General features: G+C 49.6%; 1 protein-coding gene across 3 annotated transcripts in view; it reads right to left on the bottom strand.

The window, feature by feature from the left end:
- Positions 1-662: 662 nt before the first annotated feature.
- RAI2 (retinoic acid induced 2) overlaps positions 663-16,389 on the bottom strand; it is a 76,174-nt gene continuing 60,447 nt past the window's right edge. Inside the window, exon 5 of one of the 3 annotated variants that reach the window (XR_012381058.1) lies at positions 663-1,003. The gene's annotated coding sequence lies outside the window, so the exon portion shown is untranslated. Of the gene's footprint in view, positions 1,004-1,333; positions 1,490-16,389 lie in introns of those variants that run through there. The other 2 variants (XR_012381056.1, XR_012381057.1) reach the window with 2 other exon arrangements.

Genomic DNA, 16,389 nt, shown 5'->3' with positions numbered 1-16,389 from the left:
TAAATCCTTAAGGAGAAGTGCCAAGAAAACCTAGAAACGTGCAGCTTGCCTAGGGTTGAAACTAGCATGAATGAAAACAGGATGCATGTTGTTCCTCCCCTTTTATCAAATTAGCAAAGATGAAAAACAGTATTAATTATTCATGCTGATGAGAAGTAAATTTGGTACAAACATATCCAAAGGGCAGTTTGAAAATAAATATCTGTAAGAAGCCTGACTGGGTCCACAACAAGGGGATTTTCAGAATTAAGTCGAGGAGACCTATTCCCATGGGGAGGCATGCAGTACATGTCGATCCAAGCAGGTCACAGAAGCGGACGGGTAGCACGACTTCCCCGGAGGAGTCTACTGTGTGTTTATACACAGATGTGTTTACAGATCTACAAGACATTTGGGAAGACGGTTACAAACATGTTTACGGTGCGCGTCCCTGGGCAGGTGGGATTCCGGGTCTGTTTCACTTCATTTTGCTTTTCTTTTCGTTCTGATCTGGCTGCAGTGTGTTGCTCTTATAATGATTGTTTAATTACAGAAACACAGGCCATAGCATGTCCAAATCCCTGCGGAAGATAAAAGGCAGTAACACATTGCCGTGTAGTGGAAGGCAGAAACAGCAGAAGCATAAGAAAAACGCATAACCCGTGTCAGGAGGCCACCTTAATTTAATGATACGTATGAACAGATTAAACAGCCATATTAAAAAAATTCAAGGATGGATTCTCAAAACAATTATATGCTTTTACCCACCTTGTCATTTGCTTTCAACATTGAAAATAAAGGGTTAGAGAGAAAGGGATCTGCAGATGAACCAAGAGTAGGGCCCAGTGATAATATTGATCCCTGCACCATAGAATCGCAGGCAGAAAGCAGCCAACGCATCAGGAGTCCTTACGTGGTGAGAAGTTCGAGTACAGGGACGACAGATCATGGACTGGCATCGATGGCCAATGACATCGAATCAGCAAGTAGAAAGCAACACCCGATAGACCATACAGATCAGTTACTAGAAATGCAATCGAAAAAAAAAAGACTTCACTGTACCTTTCAGCCTTTGACCTAAGTAAGCAAAATTAAAGGGCAGATACTGACATAATGGAAAAGGTATTAGTGAAAGACATCAGATTGGAAAAGGGAATTCAGTGTTTTCAGGAATCTATGGAACTTGCACAAGATCGAGTGCATCCTAAGGTACAAAGTACCCCCTGAATTACAGAAAGCAAGGTTAGTAGAGGCTACAGGCTGGGCCATAAAATTAGAGGTTAAGGGGATAGTCCTGAGACACTAACAATGAAAACAATAATCGTCCCTACCTTTCTAGCTACAGCTTCTCTCCTGAACATTCTCCTCCGGTACTACGCCTATCTATCTCGTGGTCTCCCCACATCCACGGACCTCGGGTTCCCGAGGTCAGCCCGGCTCTGGAAGCGGACGATCCTGACGCATCATCACGGGAAGAAGGAGAAGGGTGAGTACAGTACGATAAGACGTTCTGAGCGGCAGAGAGAGAGAGAGACCACATTCACGGAACTGTCATTACGGTACGTTGTTGTAATTGTTCTGGTTTATGATTAGTTACTGTTGTTCATCTCTTACTGTGCCTCGTTCATAAGGTAAACTTTATCAGAGACATGTATGTATAGGAAAATCACAGTGTTTCAGGCGCCCGTTGGGTGTCTTGGAACGTATCCGCTGCAGATAAGGGGGACTGCTGTGTATCCCGTGGTCCTCAAGGGGCCCCGACCTGCTAGCTCCCAGGCACATCTCCCACTCATCACACCTAAATCTTTTCTCATCTTCTCTTTGCCAAGTCTAGCCCTCTCCAGTCCTGCGTTGTTGACAGCACGTCACCTGCCCTCGCAGCCAGGCCCCTGATGGGGTGGTGGCCACTGTCCGCCTCCTGGCCCACAGCCCCTGCAGCCCTGCGGTCAGCAGCTCCCGCACTTCCTACCTCCCACGACTCTCTGGCCCCCTGGGTCGCCCGGTCTGTCGTCCCCTGAGCTGGCTGCCAGAGGCCATGTCGGAAACGCTAAATTTCTTCCCTGGGAGCACTTCCACGGCTGACGCTCGTATTTATCTTGTGTTCCCAGGGTTTAGCAGAGTATCACCTACACAAGAGATACATAAATGTCGGCCGAAGAAACAAAAGAACGCAAAACCAAACTTTCTTCTGAAAAACATGCCCATTTCCAGTACATCTCCCAGTCTGAAAGAAACTCGTTTTTATTGATGGTTGTACTTGAATAATCCACGCGTGCCCCCCCCCCACTACCATGACACATCTCACAGATGTCTGAATAGTAATGAAAGACGAGTGTTCCCGGGGATTCTCGGGGCAAAGGCAGACAGGGCTTGTAGGAGAATTGAAGAAGTCCTGACCTTGTACGCTCCTACTGAAAGGTTTGTCCAAGACACAAACCAAGTGCTTTAAAGAAATGGCTTGCTGTTTTGGGTGCACGCATGAGCACGAGTGCGTGTCCGTGTGCATGTGTGTGTGCGTGTTTAACTAGCATTTCAAGATCTAACTATGACCTGTAAACACTCAACCTCTGTCCTATGTCCTACAGACAATTTATATCTTTTATCTCCAAACCAATTGCTGGCTGGTGCCCTTTTTGTTTTGAACCAGGCTAATATTTTTCTCTACAATTTAGAGGTCACTTTTTTATGCTTTGGAATTGGAATTTAAAAATAAAAATATAGGGGCGCCTGGGTGACTCAGTTAAGCTTCTACCTTCGGCTCAGGTCATGATCTCACGGTCCTGGGATCAAGCCCCGCATGGGGCTCCCTGCACAGTGGGGAGCCTGCTTCTCCCTCTCCCTCTGCCTGCCGCTCCCCCTGCTTGTGTTCTGTCAAATAAATAAATAAATCTTTTAAAAATAAATAAAAATAAAAACATAGAAGGTCAAAGTTGTTTTTGGTGTTGGTATCTCCTATAAAACACCTGTTTCCATTGGCTCTGTCAAATGTTCCCTTCTTTTTAAAAAGCTCTGTGATAGTACATTTCAAGCACCTGCAAAAACAGAATTGGAAAAGGAACCCCGGACCCCTCACCCAGCTTCAATAATTACGAACTCGTGGCCAATCTTGTTGCATCCATACACCCACCCACATCCCCCACTTCCACGTTGTTTTGAAGCCAATATGACTTACCATTTCATCGAAATAGGTCAGTATGTATATCAGAAAGAGAAAGAAATGTTTTCAAAAGGAACCATACTACTGTCACACTTGAATAATTCATTTCTGATACTCTTCTCTGACAGGTACCAGGGCTCCTTGGAGAAATGGCTCATTCTAGGACCGGGGCAGGGAATATTCCAGATGAGTCTGGAGCATCTTGTCGTGTGGGAAGGATGTGCCCCAAAAAGCACAAGGATGGGGCATTTCACAGGGCTGCGCGAGCCAGCTGGAAGAGCTCCCGGTACCTCAGTCTGGAACGATTTGAGCAACAAGTAAGGTAGTATCGGCTCAGAACCCAAAGCATAAAATCAATCCCCAGGAGCGCGTACTGCTGCGAACAAGTGATGGAAGAAATGAACAGATGGGGGGGGGGAACAGACACATCTGTGCAGAAGCCCAAATACTGTAGATTCTCACTCGAGGGGGTGGAGCAATGCTGCCCCCGCCCTACGTGTGGGCCTGTAGACTTCCTTCCGAAGAGGATGGTGTGCAAGGTCATCAAAAACAAAGAGTATATATCTCATTTCTCCATGGGAAATTTACGTATAATGTGTAATCAGCATATGAGTGTCAGCTTTTGGAAAGAGTCACTGAGTGAGAAATCCTGGTTTCTGATTTGCACCTTTTTAAAAAAATGATTTACTTATTTGAGAGAAAGACAGAGAGCAGGAGCAGGGGGAGTGGCAGAGGGAGAGGGAGAAGCAGGCTCCTCAGGGAGCCTGATGCGGGGCTCCATCCCAGGACCCTAGGATCATGACCTGAGCACAAGGCAGACGCTTAATCAACTGAGCCACCCAGGCACTCCTGCCCCTTTCTTTTCTTCTTCTTTTTCTTTTTTTTTAAGATTTTATTTATTTATTTGACAGAGAGAGACCCAGCGAGAGAGGGAACACAAGCAGGGGGAGTGGGAGAGGGAGAAGCAGGCTTCCCGTGGAGCAGGGAGCCCGATGCGGGGCTCGATCCCTGGACCCTGGGATCATGACCTGAGCACAAGGCAGATGCCTAACAACTGAGCCCCCCAGGCGCCCCTCCTGCACCTTTCTTTACTAATTTATGTACCAATATATTTCTGAAGGTAGCATGGATGCTGGCAAAATCAACAGCAATGTTTCTGTTAGAAAAAGTGCAGGTACACCAGAAATGACTCTGGTCAGTTAAGACTGCTCTGAGGCAATCCCTTCCTGAAAGCCACTAGGAGCCTCCCTCCATCAGCCGGCTATGGAGAGGCACTGGTCCGAGCAGGGAGTGTTGGTAATCAGCACCCCTCCGGACATTGCCACATGTTTGAACTGCCTGCTACCTGGATATACTTATGACAATAGTGCAGAAGATTTTAAGCTTTGTTATTATGTCATAACAAGTAAACTGCCTGATGAAGGTGTGGCTTCGGTCACTGTGCTTAGACTGGTCAGGATACACTAGGCTCTGCTGCAGTAACGAGCGGACCCTGACATCTCGGTGCCTTTGCTTTGTCTCCCTCTTCTCCCAGGCAACGTCCGAGGGTCCGTGGCTGCTGCGTCTTTCCTGCGGCACTGCTCACAGAACACGTGGCCTCCAAGGATCTTTTCATTGCCTCAGCCCGGAGGTGACCCCTGGTACTTCTCCTCAGGGCCCACTGGTAGAACGAGCGTGTGGCCCTGCTCAAGGGCAAGAGAGCTGGGTACGGTGGTTTTCCCAAGAAGAGGAAAACGGAAGACTCGGGCAACACGTAGCATCGTTTCTATCACGAGGCTGTGCACCATTTTTTTCAGACTAAAGTGATGGCAGACAGGCTTTGGGGCTGGGCCAGGTTGGCGGCCTCGCCGAGGAGCTGGCTGGGTGCAGTGCCTACGTGCGCACAGGTGACCGGAGGGGGCCGTGTCTGGTTGGAGCCCGCCTGTTGCCCCCAAGGAGAGTAGTGGTCCTGGCAGTGGTGGACATGCAAAATTTTGAGCCTTATGCTACAGATCTTCCAATTTTTCCAAAGCAAGTAGCAAGGCAGATTTTCATGTGAAGTCTCCCAACTGTAAGATGTAGGCATAAGTATATGAAAGCCCAGGCCAAGCAAAATGTGCGTGCAGGCCTCATGTGACCTCCGTGTTATCAGTGTGAGACCTTAGCCCTCTGGCCGCGGGACATGGGCTCTTGAGCGGCCGGCCTTTTATTTATCTGCGAGGTAAAGCTAACCCCACATTTTAAAGAAGAATCTTGGCTCTGCCTGTGAGCGTTCATTCCCTCCATCCACCTTGGGTCCCGTTCAAATCCTCCATCTTCACAAGAACCCCTGCTCAGCCAACCACGGGAGCACTTGGGGCCACACTTAAAGGGGGACAGTTTCCCTTATTCCATCCAGGTCATTGCCAGGCTGTGTAGTCTTGAGGCATCTGGTAAACCAAAAGGCGTTGCGAGAGACTGAAACGCGGGCTGGATATTGGGGAGTCGTTATGAACTTGGGGAGCTGAACAAGGCCTGGAACAGGAAGGCCCTTGGGTCACCTACGGATGGTATCTTAAGGCCCGTGGGAAGCAATTCAGGAATTATAAATGGGGGTGGGCGTCACACAGCCAGACCAGCATTCTGGACAGATCATTCTGGCAGCTACTGGGGGTAGGGGGCGAGCTCTCAGCGAACAGAATCCATCATTCAGTATGCACAGTGCCCTTGATGGAATCCCATTCAGGTATTCTTTTGGGAGGCGACTCCGGCAATTTCATTTTACCTTTTTCTGGGCTGTCGTCAGAGGAGGAGTGTCCGTCTGAGGATGGCCCGAGGTGTTGGGTTCATGATAGCCAGCAAACAGTCAAGCGCAACCACCTTTGTCTTTAAAATGCGAGAAGGAATCATGTTCGGGGTTGCCCAAGGTCTGGGACCACAGCCGGGAAACAACGTGGGACTGGCGTCACCACCAGAAAAAAGGCAAGGGAGGAGAGCTTCTGACTTGTGAAGCTGGTGGCCAGCGTGTGGCCCATGGGCAGGACAAGGTGTCAGCCTGGAGCGGAGGGGGGCTTGTGGCCACGTTGCTCCCCAGAGCTGGGCCACCCTGCTGTCCCCACGGCTCCCTGCTGGGAGCCTCCCAGGGGTCTGAGGCCCAGACAGCCTGGAAGGCAGACTGGCTGTGGTCAGACTCACACAGCAAAGGGGAGGTGTCCGCTTCTATTTACGGACTCCTTGCGAGTCTCTTTCCTATTCTCTGCCCCCACTGAAGCCCCACCTCCTCCCTCTATCTCTGTGTCTCCTCCATCTCTCTCCCACACATTCTTTACCTCCCTCCCTCCCCCCACACACACAGGCACACACTCCCATCTCTCACACACACAGACACATCCGTGTGCCCCCATCTTGAAGTGGCATCCAGTCATCAGTCGTGCCTTGTGATCCATCCCCCGCCCCCGTTTTAACGGAGCTGAATAAGACCGGTCGTGTCCTGCGCACCACACAGCTCAGTGCTGCTCTCTGAGTGTCGCACCCCTTCTGTCTCGTGGGCAGAGTGGGTCATGGTCCCGTCGGTCGCATTTACGGTCACTTCACACCCTCTTCTTGCTGCGCCGTGGCCATGGCCTGCCCTCTCCCGCTGCCCATAAACCAGGCTGGTAACGTGAACCTGCCCGGGGGACGCGAGAATTCAATGCCATGGTCCTGGGACCGGCCCCACGAAGCGTACAGAGCAGTGGCCCTCAGCCTGGTGCCCGTGGGAATCCCCTGGACGCCGTCAAGCTCAGCACCCTGCCTCCCCTGACCAGGGCCGTGGGAACGTCTGGGGCCCAGGCCTGGGCCCCAGCAGTGTTTACAGCTCCCCTGGTGGATCCACGTGCGGCCAGGGCGAAGAACGGGCATGTAGAAGAGTGACCCGTGGCAGCTGTAACGTGTAACTCCCTCGAGGGCAGGGGCTCGAGTCTGGGGCCCGCGCTCTCTTGGAGACCTCACCTTCCGTCCTTCCCTGTTGCCTTCCAAGAGCCCCACCGCCCTGCACCTGCTGGATTTCTCTCCTCCCCACCAAGGTTGGGGGGTTGTCGCTTGGGCTCCATGCGCTCTGAGTCTGTGGCACCCGTCCTCCAGCTCGTAGTTCAGCCTCTCTCCCTGGCTTTGCCGAAACAAGGTTTTCCATCCATTCCTAAAGGGTGAGGAGGCGCCTTCCTGAAAACTTGGGGTCCTGGGTATTTTCAATCTGGATCCTTCCCCCGGATGTCCTAAGATGCTCACGGACTAGCTGCTTCCAGAGGACCAACGTCATTAGCAAGGTGCGGCTGTCAGGACCACCGTGCGGGCGAGCGCCGTGTGGTTGTTGCGGTGGCTGCCAGCAGGAGGCGCTGTCCTCCCAGCGCAGCCGGAGCGGGTACGTGGTGCTTTCTCCCCAGCAGGCCGGCGGAGAAGCAGTGGATCTTCGGACTTTTTGTGAAAATCCGTTAACTGCAAAGGCTCCTATTTCCGTGGCGGAGAGGTCAGCAGCTGTTACACAGGATGAGCAAGGGATTCCTTTTCTGCACGAACCTCACAAACCCTTTTCTGTAGTTATTGCAAATACAGTTGCCCTCAATTTGTCTAGTGGCTGTGTTCCTGAGAGGCTGCCCACACGCTAAATCTTGTTTAAAGGGCACCTGAGAAAGCTCTCTCACTAAAAAAAAAGAAACTGCTGTTATCTCTTGTAAAGTGAATTTATATCTTTTTTTTTTTTTTTAAGATTTCATTTATTTATTTGGCAGAGAGAGAGAGAGCACGAGCAGGGGTGGCGGCAGGCAGAGAGAGAAAGCTGACTCTCCGCCAAGCAGGGAGCCCGATGCGGGGCTCGATCCCAGGATCCTGAGATCATGGCCTGAGCCGAAGAAAGGCGCTTCACTGACTGAACCACCCCGGCGCCCTGCAAATTTATATTTCTAATTCAAATAAAGGTTTATCTGCTCCAAGACATGAGATATTTATAAGAAGGGTTTGATAAATGGGAGAACAGCTCTATATGTTTATCTCAGAGGAAGGCCCCATGGCCCTGCCCACCAGACTGCAGGCTTCTGGGCCACTACAGATCTGCCCCTAGGGCATGGCCTTCTCTGGGCTGGGGGGCTGAGTGGTGGCCTCTGGCCAATCTTGCCTTTGAGGTTTGAGGTTTTTCCTTCCCACTCAGGTCCCTTTTCCTGTTGATGGCCAAGTGATCGACCCTCTCTCAGGCCAGGATGGAAAATGAGATGACACGTAAGTTGCTTCAACTCTTAGTCAGTAGTCTGGAGGAGGGCATGACAGTGCTTGGCTAGAAACCTACCTTTGTAGAACAAAGTGGAACCCCAAAATATGCCAGCTACCATGAAAACTTAATAAAATCAGGAACTTCTGTGACTTTTGTTGGCCATGGTCTCTATCACTACCCATTAAGAAAGTATAATACAAACTAATGTATTGAGCACTCTGTCCTTGGTGCCTCAAACGCGTTACCTAATGTGCTCGCGGACACTTTATTACTCCCATCTTACAGATGAAGAATGGGGGCAGAGAGATGAAGTGACTTGCCTGAAGTCACACAGCTAGAAAGGAGAAGTGGCAACTGAATCCAGACTCTGTAGCTCTAAGGTCAGCACTCCTACCTTCTACCCAGAGTCCCTAGCCACCCCCTGGCTTAAATGAAATTGAGGGCTCCCTAAATGCCATGCAGTGTGCTAGGTGTGAGAGATACAATGACCTTGACCTTGGCCCTAGAGCAATTTATGGTATAGTGGGATGGACAGAGACATACTTTCAAATGAATGAGGTGGACAAAATGATACAGGTGTGCACATTGCCATGGGAGGGCCGGAGGCAGCTCTCAGCTTATGCTGGAGTCGTCACAGAAACCTCTCTGGAGGTGATGTTATTTGGAGCTAAATCTTGGAGCATTAGCCCGAGTAAGTAAGGGGGAGGGGGTGTCAGGGCACTGAAGGGTGGACCCACAGAAGTTTATGCTGGGAACTGTTAACCTTCTGTGTTCCAGGAGCTTATACACAGGGGTGAAGTGGGCAGCTCCAGTCATAGAGGTGGTCCGGAATCTGATCTCAGAGGCCAGAGACGGGATGCCTCTTCAGGGTGTAAGAATGTATCCAACACCAGGAGCTTTTGTGCAGCAGAAGAACATGGTAAGACTTGACTTTTACCAAAACTATTCTGGTGGGAAGAATAGAAAAGAGATTGGAGGGGGTGGCTGCAAATGGAGGCATGGTCCCCACCCAGTTCTGAGCCCATTTTAAACGTCTAGGCAAAGGATGAAGTGGGCTGGGTCAAGAACAGTTAAGTGTGGAGGAAAAGAATGGCGGATTTGGGGACTATCAAGGAAGCAAAGTGAGCAAGAAGGGATGTGGGAGGGTAAAGGAGAGGGCAGAGTCAGGGAGAACAGCCTCACATTTCTTGCTCGCAGCAGTAGAGAGTGTGCAACACAGTTGGATCTGGGGCAGGGGTGAGGAAGAGAGACGCTGCATCAAGTTTTAGGGATGATGAGTCTGAAGTACCTATAGGACCCCCTATAGGACCTCCCTGCCATAAGGATGGCAGGGAGGATCTTGGGTGTTTGAGTCTGAAGGGCTGGACACTGAGATGAATCAACACAATGAAGATGTTGGCAACAGTGAGGAGAGTGGATGAGGTCACCGCGCGAGGGCACGTGGGTGAGAACCATGGACATGGGTGGTCTGCGGCGGAGAGAAAGAGAAAGCAGTGGAACATCAGCATCCCTGTCCAGGGAGGGCAAAGGATGACACAGTCAGGAGAAGGAAGAACATGGCTGAGAGGTGTGTCAGGAAAGCTAAGAAGGGAGAGGGGTAAAAGCACCCCAAGAGGTCAGCAACACAGGGCCTGAGAGGTGCCATGACTCCCTGGGTAATTACGGTCACTTGTAATGTGAAACAGAAGCAGCACTTCCAGATGTTACAAAAAAGAAAAAAGAAAGACAGAGGGAGGGAAAGAGGAAGGAAGGAAGGAAGGAAGGAAGGAAGGAAGGAAGGGGCTTCAGTAAAACACTGATTAAAATTTCATTAATTTGGGGCGCCTGGGTGGCTCAGTCGTTAAGCATCTGCCTTCGGCTCAGGTCATGATCCCAGGGTCCTGGGATCGAGCCCCGCATGGGGCTCCCTGCTCAGCGGGAAGCCTGCTTCTCCCTCTCCCACTCCCCCTGCTTGTGTTCCTTTTCTCACTGTGTCTCTCTGTCAAATAAATAAAATAAAATCTTTAAAAAAATTTAATTAATTTGGAAATGTTTAATGGCTCAAATGGATTCTGCTGGATTTTAACCTTCATGGTGGCTACAAGGGCTCTGAAGCGTAAATAAATAGGACACGCAGGCCCCAAGTGAATTGTCTACAAGACAGTGTCCTGTTCATCTGGTGCTTGCACAGATCACTCGTGCCCGGGATCCAGAACAGGTCCAAAGCAGAAGGGCCTGACAGTGGCCGAGTCCACGGCAGGGTCCAGTATAGGGAAGGGGTGAGAAATAAGAAAGAAGGCGCTCTGTGTTTCACTTCAGTAAAGCAACTGTTGAAGCTCTCCCAGCTGCTCTGCACTGTGGGCCACGGACCGAGCAGTCCCTTCTACAACGTGGGCCTGTCTCAGGGAGCCTCCAGCCTACGGGCCAGAACCTCGCTCGCTCATTCGGATGGGACTAGAGACTCACTCCCCTGCAGTGGGAGAGCCAATGCCAGCCCTCGACCCAGGACGCCCTGCAGAGCGTCATGTCATTCCAGCTCAGGCCAGACGCCAGTGGCCGGAACAATGACAGAGTCAAAGAGGGGTTTCCCCTGCCAGGTGCTTGATGCATTTTGAAAAGATCCCCATTGAAAACAGTTGCAGTAAAAAGGTCTCAGAGCTTAAAAGAATGAGCCCTCCATTCCAGTTGCTCTCCCACTGCCTGCCTCGTCTCATTCCCCAGCCACACAAAGAAAACATACTGTTCTCATCCACCCTCAAGGACCTCAGGAGCACCCATTCACTTAAAAATAGTTGATAAGCTCTTTACCAATAATGTTATCCCTGTATTAACAAGATCCCCCCAAGGATTCCTGCCAGATAAGGCCTTGTTAGTGGGTTCCCATTAGTCTGGTACTTGAAATCATAAAGCCGCATTCAAGAAAACATCACTTGTTAACAACAAACTTTTTTCACGCCGTATGCTGGCCCTGCCAGGGGAGGAAGACTGAATTCCTAAAGGCATTTCCTTCGTATCCATTGCCATTGTGGCCACCTCAGGGACAGATACCTGCTGGCGGCCTGTAATCCGGGGATGAGTGTTTGCTTTGTGGAGACAGTGCTGGGGTCCTTGACTGTTTCTCCAGCACTGGTACCCAGCCCCGCTCCTGGAGGAGGGAACCATAGTCAGGAACCTGGTCTCCTAATTCTGAGCTCACAGGTCATTGGGCCACATGTGCCCTGAATGTCCCCTCTACTCACGGAGAAAATGTAAGATGAGATAGAAGGCACACTGCCCTGTCATTCAGAGTCCGGGTGGAGAAGCTTCCGCACTGGTGGAGCCCCTCATCAGGCCTATTCAGGGCAAACCACTCGGAAGAAGGGATCCCAGATTCAAAGAAATGAGACATGGGTTGATGAGGCTCCAAGGAAAGTTCTGACAGTAAAGAGAAACCTGGGAGAGTCAGACAGGTTGGGTCCAAAGGGAAGTGAGGATGTATAAACAGGAAATAATGAATCAAAGATGTCAGGGCCTGGTGGGAAGTGGAGAAACATTACCAGAGATATCTAACTGACCGAAGATGGGAAGGAACCATTGAGTTCTAGGAGGCTTTGCTGGAACCCACAGTTGGTTCCCAATTTCTATCTGGGGTTCCTTTATTGTTTTTAAAAAAGATAACAGCATAAAGCTCAATAAAGGAGATATAATTCATACACTGTACAATTCACCCATTTAAAGTATAATATTTAATTTTTTTTTTTTTTTTTTTTTTTAGTGTACTCACAGGGTTGGACAAGCATCACCACAGTCAATTTGAGAACATTTACATCACCTACCTGGAGTTCTTGATCCTACAAAGTAGATGGAGAAACTGGGAGAAAAGCAGCCGAGATGACACAAGTACTACAAAGTAGGAGCTCAGAGAGTGCGGGAGGAGAAGGGACTCTTGAGTCCAAGGGAAGGAGGCTGTGGAAAGACCTGGTGTTTAAACAGGGAAGTGCTAGGGGGAGGAGGTTCGGCCTTTGTTTCCATTAAGGACAAGCAAAAAACCGGGCTCAAGCACATCAAGAAGGACTGAAGTGAAACCCAGGAAGAAAATCCACACCCAACTTCCTGGCAATGTTTGTAAACTCCTGGGTTACGCTGCCCTTGCAAATAAGACTGATGAACGCCATCACAGCAGGGGGTTTGAGCAACGGGTCCTTCCAGCTTCATGGTGTTGGTAAAATGTGAGGCATCCCTTCAGAACTGGCTGAGTGCCTGCCCTTTCCATGAGGTGGAGTAGGTTCGCTGAACTCTGTTTTCTAGAGAGAAGTTTCCAGAGGGCCCCGTTAGATGCTGTATGAGTGATGGCCCTTTGGATGGATGAATGGAGCTTCCAAAGGATAGTTTCCTGGTCAGATCAGGCACGTGGTGATAAGCCAGAAAGTATGAGTGGGGTACCAGAGACCACAGCTACAGATCTCTTCCTGTCTCTTGATTGAATTCATTCTTCAGGGAGTTTTTGAGCTCCTGCTGGGGACCAGGTATAAATAAGACAAACCCTGGGAATAAAGCAGTGGTTCTCAACCAGGGGTGACTTTGCTCCCCAGGAGACTCTTGGCAATGCCCACAGACATTTTTGTTGTCCCAACTGGGGCAATGGGGGACAGGTGGGAGGGGCCCTACTGGCATCTCAGGGGAGAGACCAGAGATACTGCTAAACATCCTGCAGTGCCCAGGACAGTGCCCTACAACAGAGTCATCCAGTCCGAAATGTTAATAGTGCCAAAGTGGAGAAACCTCGAGGTAAAGAAATAGGATTCAGTCCCTGCTTTCAAAGAATTTAGTCTGTTCATTGTGGTATTTCTTAATACGGCTTGAAATATGACCTAGTGAAAATTTCTACGTTGGGAAAAACTCTCCAAGTTCCTTATTTGAAGCGATTATAAATAAAACTGAATTCCCAGTACCATCCGGGACTGAGAACATGGGCCTATCGATGTAAAGGGGTTCGTTACATTCTTACTACTTGACTGGGTTATCAAACCTTGGACTTAAAAAATTATTTAAAGCAGAGGGAGGACAGTTTGCAGGTGACTTGCCATCTTCATCAGCAGAGTGAGCCTACACTTTTGAGTATGTATCTAGAACATAGTTGGATGGAAGATAACCTACAAGTTGGGTTAATATAGTAAACCTCAAGAGTTCATCTCCTTTAACTTGAACTCGTTCGTAATTTCGGTAGGGCATAGCTACCATCTCACTTTGCTTAGAAATCCCCTGGTCTAATAACAGTTGCAGATGGATTATTTGCAACATTTTGGAACTAGTTCTTTCCAGCACTCATATATGCTACTTACTATAAAATCAACCAATATGTTAATTAAAATAAATACCAATATATTAAAATGGCACCCTAAGGACCTCAGATACACCCTATTTTGTTTCGCTGATGTGGGAGGTCAGTTATTTGACCTGGTGGTAGTGAGCTGTTCTGGAAAATTGCCTTTTTTATTTAATGAGGAATAAAGTCGGCCAGAATGACCTCTAATGCTTTTTCCCCTGCTGTTAAAAGTTTTCAGCTTAGCAGCTTTTGAATGTGGGTTTTAGAGGCTTGGCATCGCCACCCTTCAGCTTGAAATCTCCCCTTTACAACTGTACCAAGTGCTCTGGGCATTCCAGTTAATTGGAATGGTTTCGAAAATAATTGAAAAAAAATCTGTAATTCAGACTCTTCGCTAATTCATACTGGTTTTTGCCCCCAAAGGATCCAAATTCCTGTGGGTTCATTGGGCTTCAAACCCAATATTTAAGAATCATTGCAAAGTACATATTTTTAAGTTGTTGATACTTAAAAACTGAAAGCAGAAAACTCTTCCGAGCCTCAATTTCCTCACTTGTAAAATGGAATCTAAATCCTTTCCTGCTCTATTAATTATGGTACCTATGGAGATAATCACTGTATTGACATACTCTCTCAGTAACTGGCTACCTTTCCCTCCCTTCCTCCCTCCCTCCATTCCTTCTTTCCCTCCTTCCCTTCCTTCCATCTATCCCTCCCTCCCTCCCTCCTTTTGTTTGGAGTTTTCACCCTTGCAGACAAACGTTTTCATGCTTAAAGTATGAGAGTTTTGTATTTGAATCTAAACAAATCTTTGACCTCACTCTAGAATTTTCTACTCACTGTCAAGGACTTCCTTGGTCAGGATAGTAAGTGTATCGTCTTTAAGTCTCTATTTTCCATCAGTTTTTATTTTGCCAGGAGGATAACTACCCCCAAATATGGATCTTTGTGACTTGTTCCAATTTTTTATCATTTCTGAACTGAGGCCAGCTGAAGCCATCTTGACAAGTCTGAGCAAATATCAACATTCCTGGGGACTAATCCTATTTCCTAAAAGACTGAAAAGCTATTCTTTCGGCTGGTTGGTCCAAACTTTTTTTTTTTTTTTTTTTTGAGAAGAAATGGGAAATTAAGTCACGAGAAAGAGTCTGATACAAATCCCGCCGAAACCTGAAAGCAGGTTAGCTGGAGACAGCTCTCTGAATCAAGCAGAAAAATGATGGGGCCTGACTTTGCCCGTGGCCCCCTCTGTGACCCTTGTGGGGATCACATGCCTCAGGCGAGGAGCCGTGGTTCCAGGCTGATAATTCTTACATCAGGTTTGTGTGAAAGGCTGTAAACCTCTGACTGGGGAGGAAGCATGGAACTAAACCACCACGGAACCCTAGGCTCACCCTGGCCACAGCAAGAAGCCCTTTGTTCTCCTCATTCCCTGGCCTGCGGGCAGCCACGTGGATTCCAGTTTCCATCAAAGGCTGGGGAAGGGGGGGCAGGTGGAGGGTGTCACTGCCCCAACAGCACGAGCCTGGTCGCTAGACAACGCTCTGGGGAGACCTCACGGACCTCAGGGGGCAAGGCTCCCCGTGCCACAGCGGCCCCCAGCCACACAGGACTGGCAGGCCCTGGGGCTGGGCGCGGCAAGGGCGGGTGGGAGGCCTGTTGCAGGGATCTGTCCCAGGGCGAGGGGGATAGCCCATGCCGACTCCCCAACCTGGTGGGCCGTGGAGCTAACAATTCTCACCCAACCAGCACCGGCAGCTGAAGAGAAACAGGGCACTTCCAGACACATGAAAGAGAAATTTGTGGCTTGAGGTTTATAATGTAATCACAGGCCGCAAACGCCTTCCTTTACCACCTATATGTCACTGAGCTTTAAGCACCTGCTTCTTCTATAGGCCAGATGGAGAATTCTGTTCCCCCGAAGCCAGGTAAGCAGCGGCTCTTGCGGTAGTAAGTACGCTGTGAAGACAGAGGCAGCACAAGCGACCACAAACATGGGGGAAGAGACACCAGCAAGTCCCCGGGTGCATTTGGGTTGTCATCTCCGAGACCAGAACACACATGCCACGCTCAGGAAACATGGCCAGAAACCCAGCATGGCAGTAAAAGTGGAAAAAAAGAGTGTCCCGTGCGGAGGCCGAAGGGCCGGGGTGTAGCCAGTGCCGTGAACAGGACTAGTCAGCCTGGCGAGCAACAGCTATTTGCCTCTTACCACCACAGTGCGCTTGGAAAAATAAAGTGTAACAGCACAGGAAAAGAGCAGGAAAGAGAATATCCATTCTGGGGGTAGAATCCAGGACCGGCTGAAACGGCAACCCTATCCACGGCGAGCCTCGTAGTAAAAGAACAGTCTCGAAACTGCTTTCCCTCCTGTTCGTGTTCTCAGTAACAGCTGGATGCATGCTAAACTGCAAGACGTGCAAGAAAGAGCTCTAAGTTTAAAGGCAGGCACACCGTGATCCGTCTCTCGCCAGCACAGCTTCAGACCCAGGTGTGATGTGCCACCTAGCAGGTCTATTTCCAGCGTACACTCACGGTGCCTGATTTGAGTGGGCGGGTGGGGGGGGGTTCTGTGCTGTCACAGAAGAGCAGCGTACTGTTCCCTTCGTCCAGGTGCCTCGCCTCCGCCCAACGAGAAATGGCTCAGCCAGGGGTGTTCAGCCTTGGCAACCACTGACATTTGGGCCGGATCACCTGCTGTGGTGGCGGCCGAGGGGGGTGTTCCATGCCTGTGGGATGCTTAGCAACGTCCCGGGTCTCTACCCACCA

The sequence above is a fragment of the Callorhinus ursinus genome, unplaced genomic scaffold, assembly GCF_003265705.2.
Source record: "Callorhinus ursinus isolate GAN/ISIS: 27379988/994484 unplaced genomic scaffold, GSC_fseal_2.0 scaffold16, whole genome shotgun sequence".
In the NCBI taxonomy this organism is placed as follows: Eukaryota; Metazoa; Chordata; class Mammalia; order Carnivora; family Otariidae; genus Callorhinus; species Callorhinus ursinus.
This window is presented reverse-complemented; position numbering and strand designations above follow the sequence as displayed.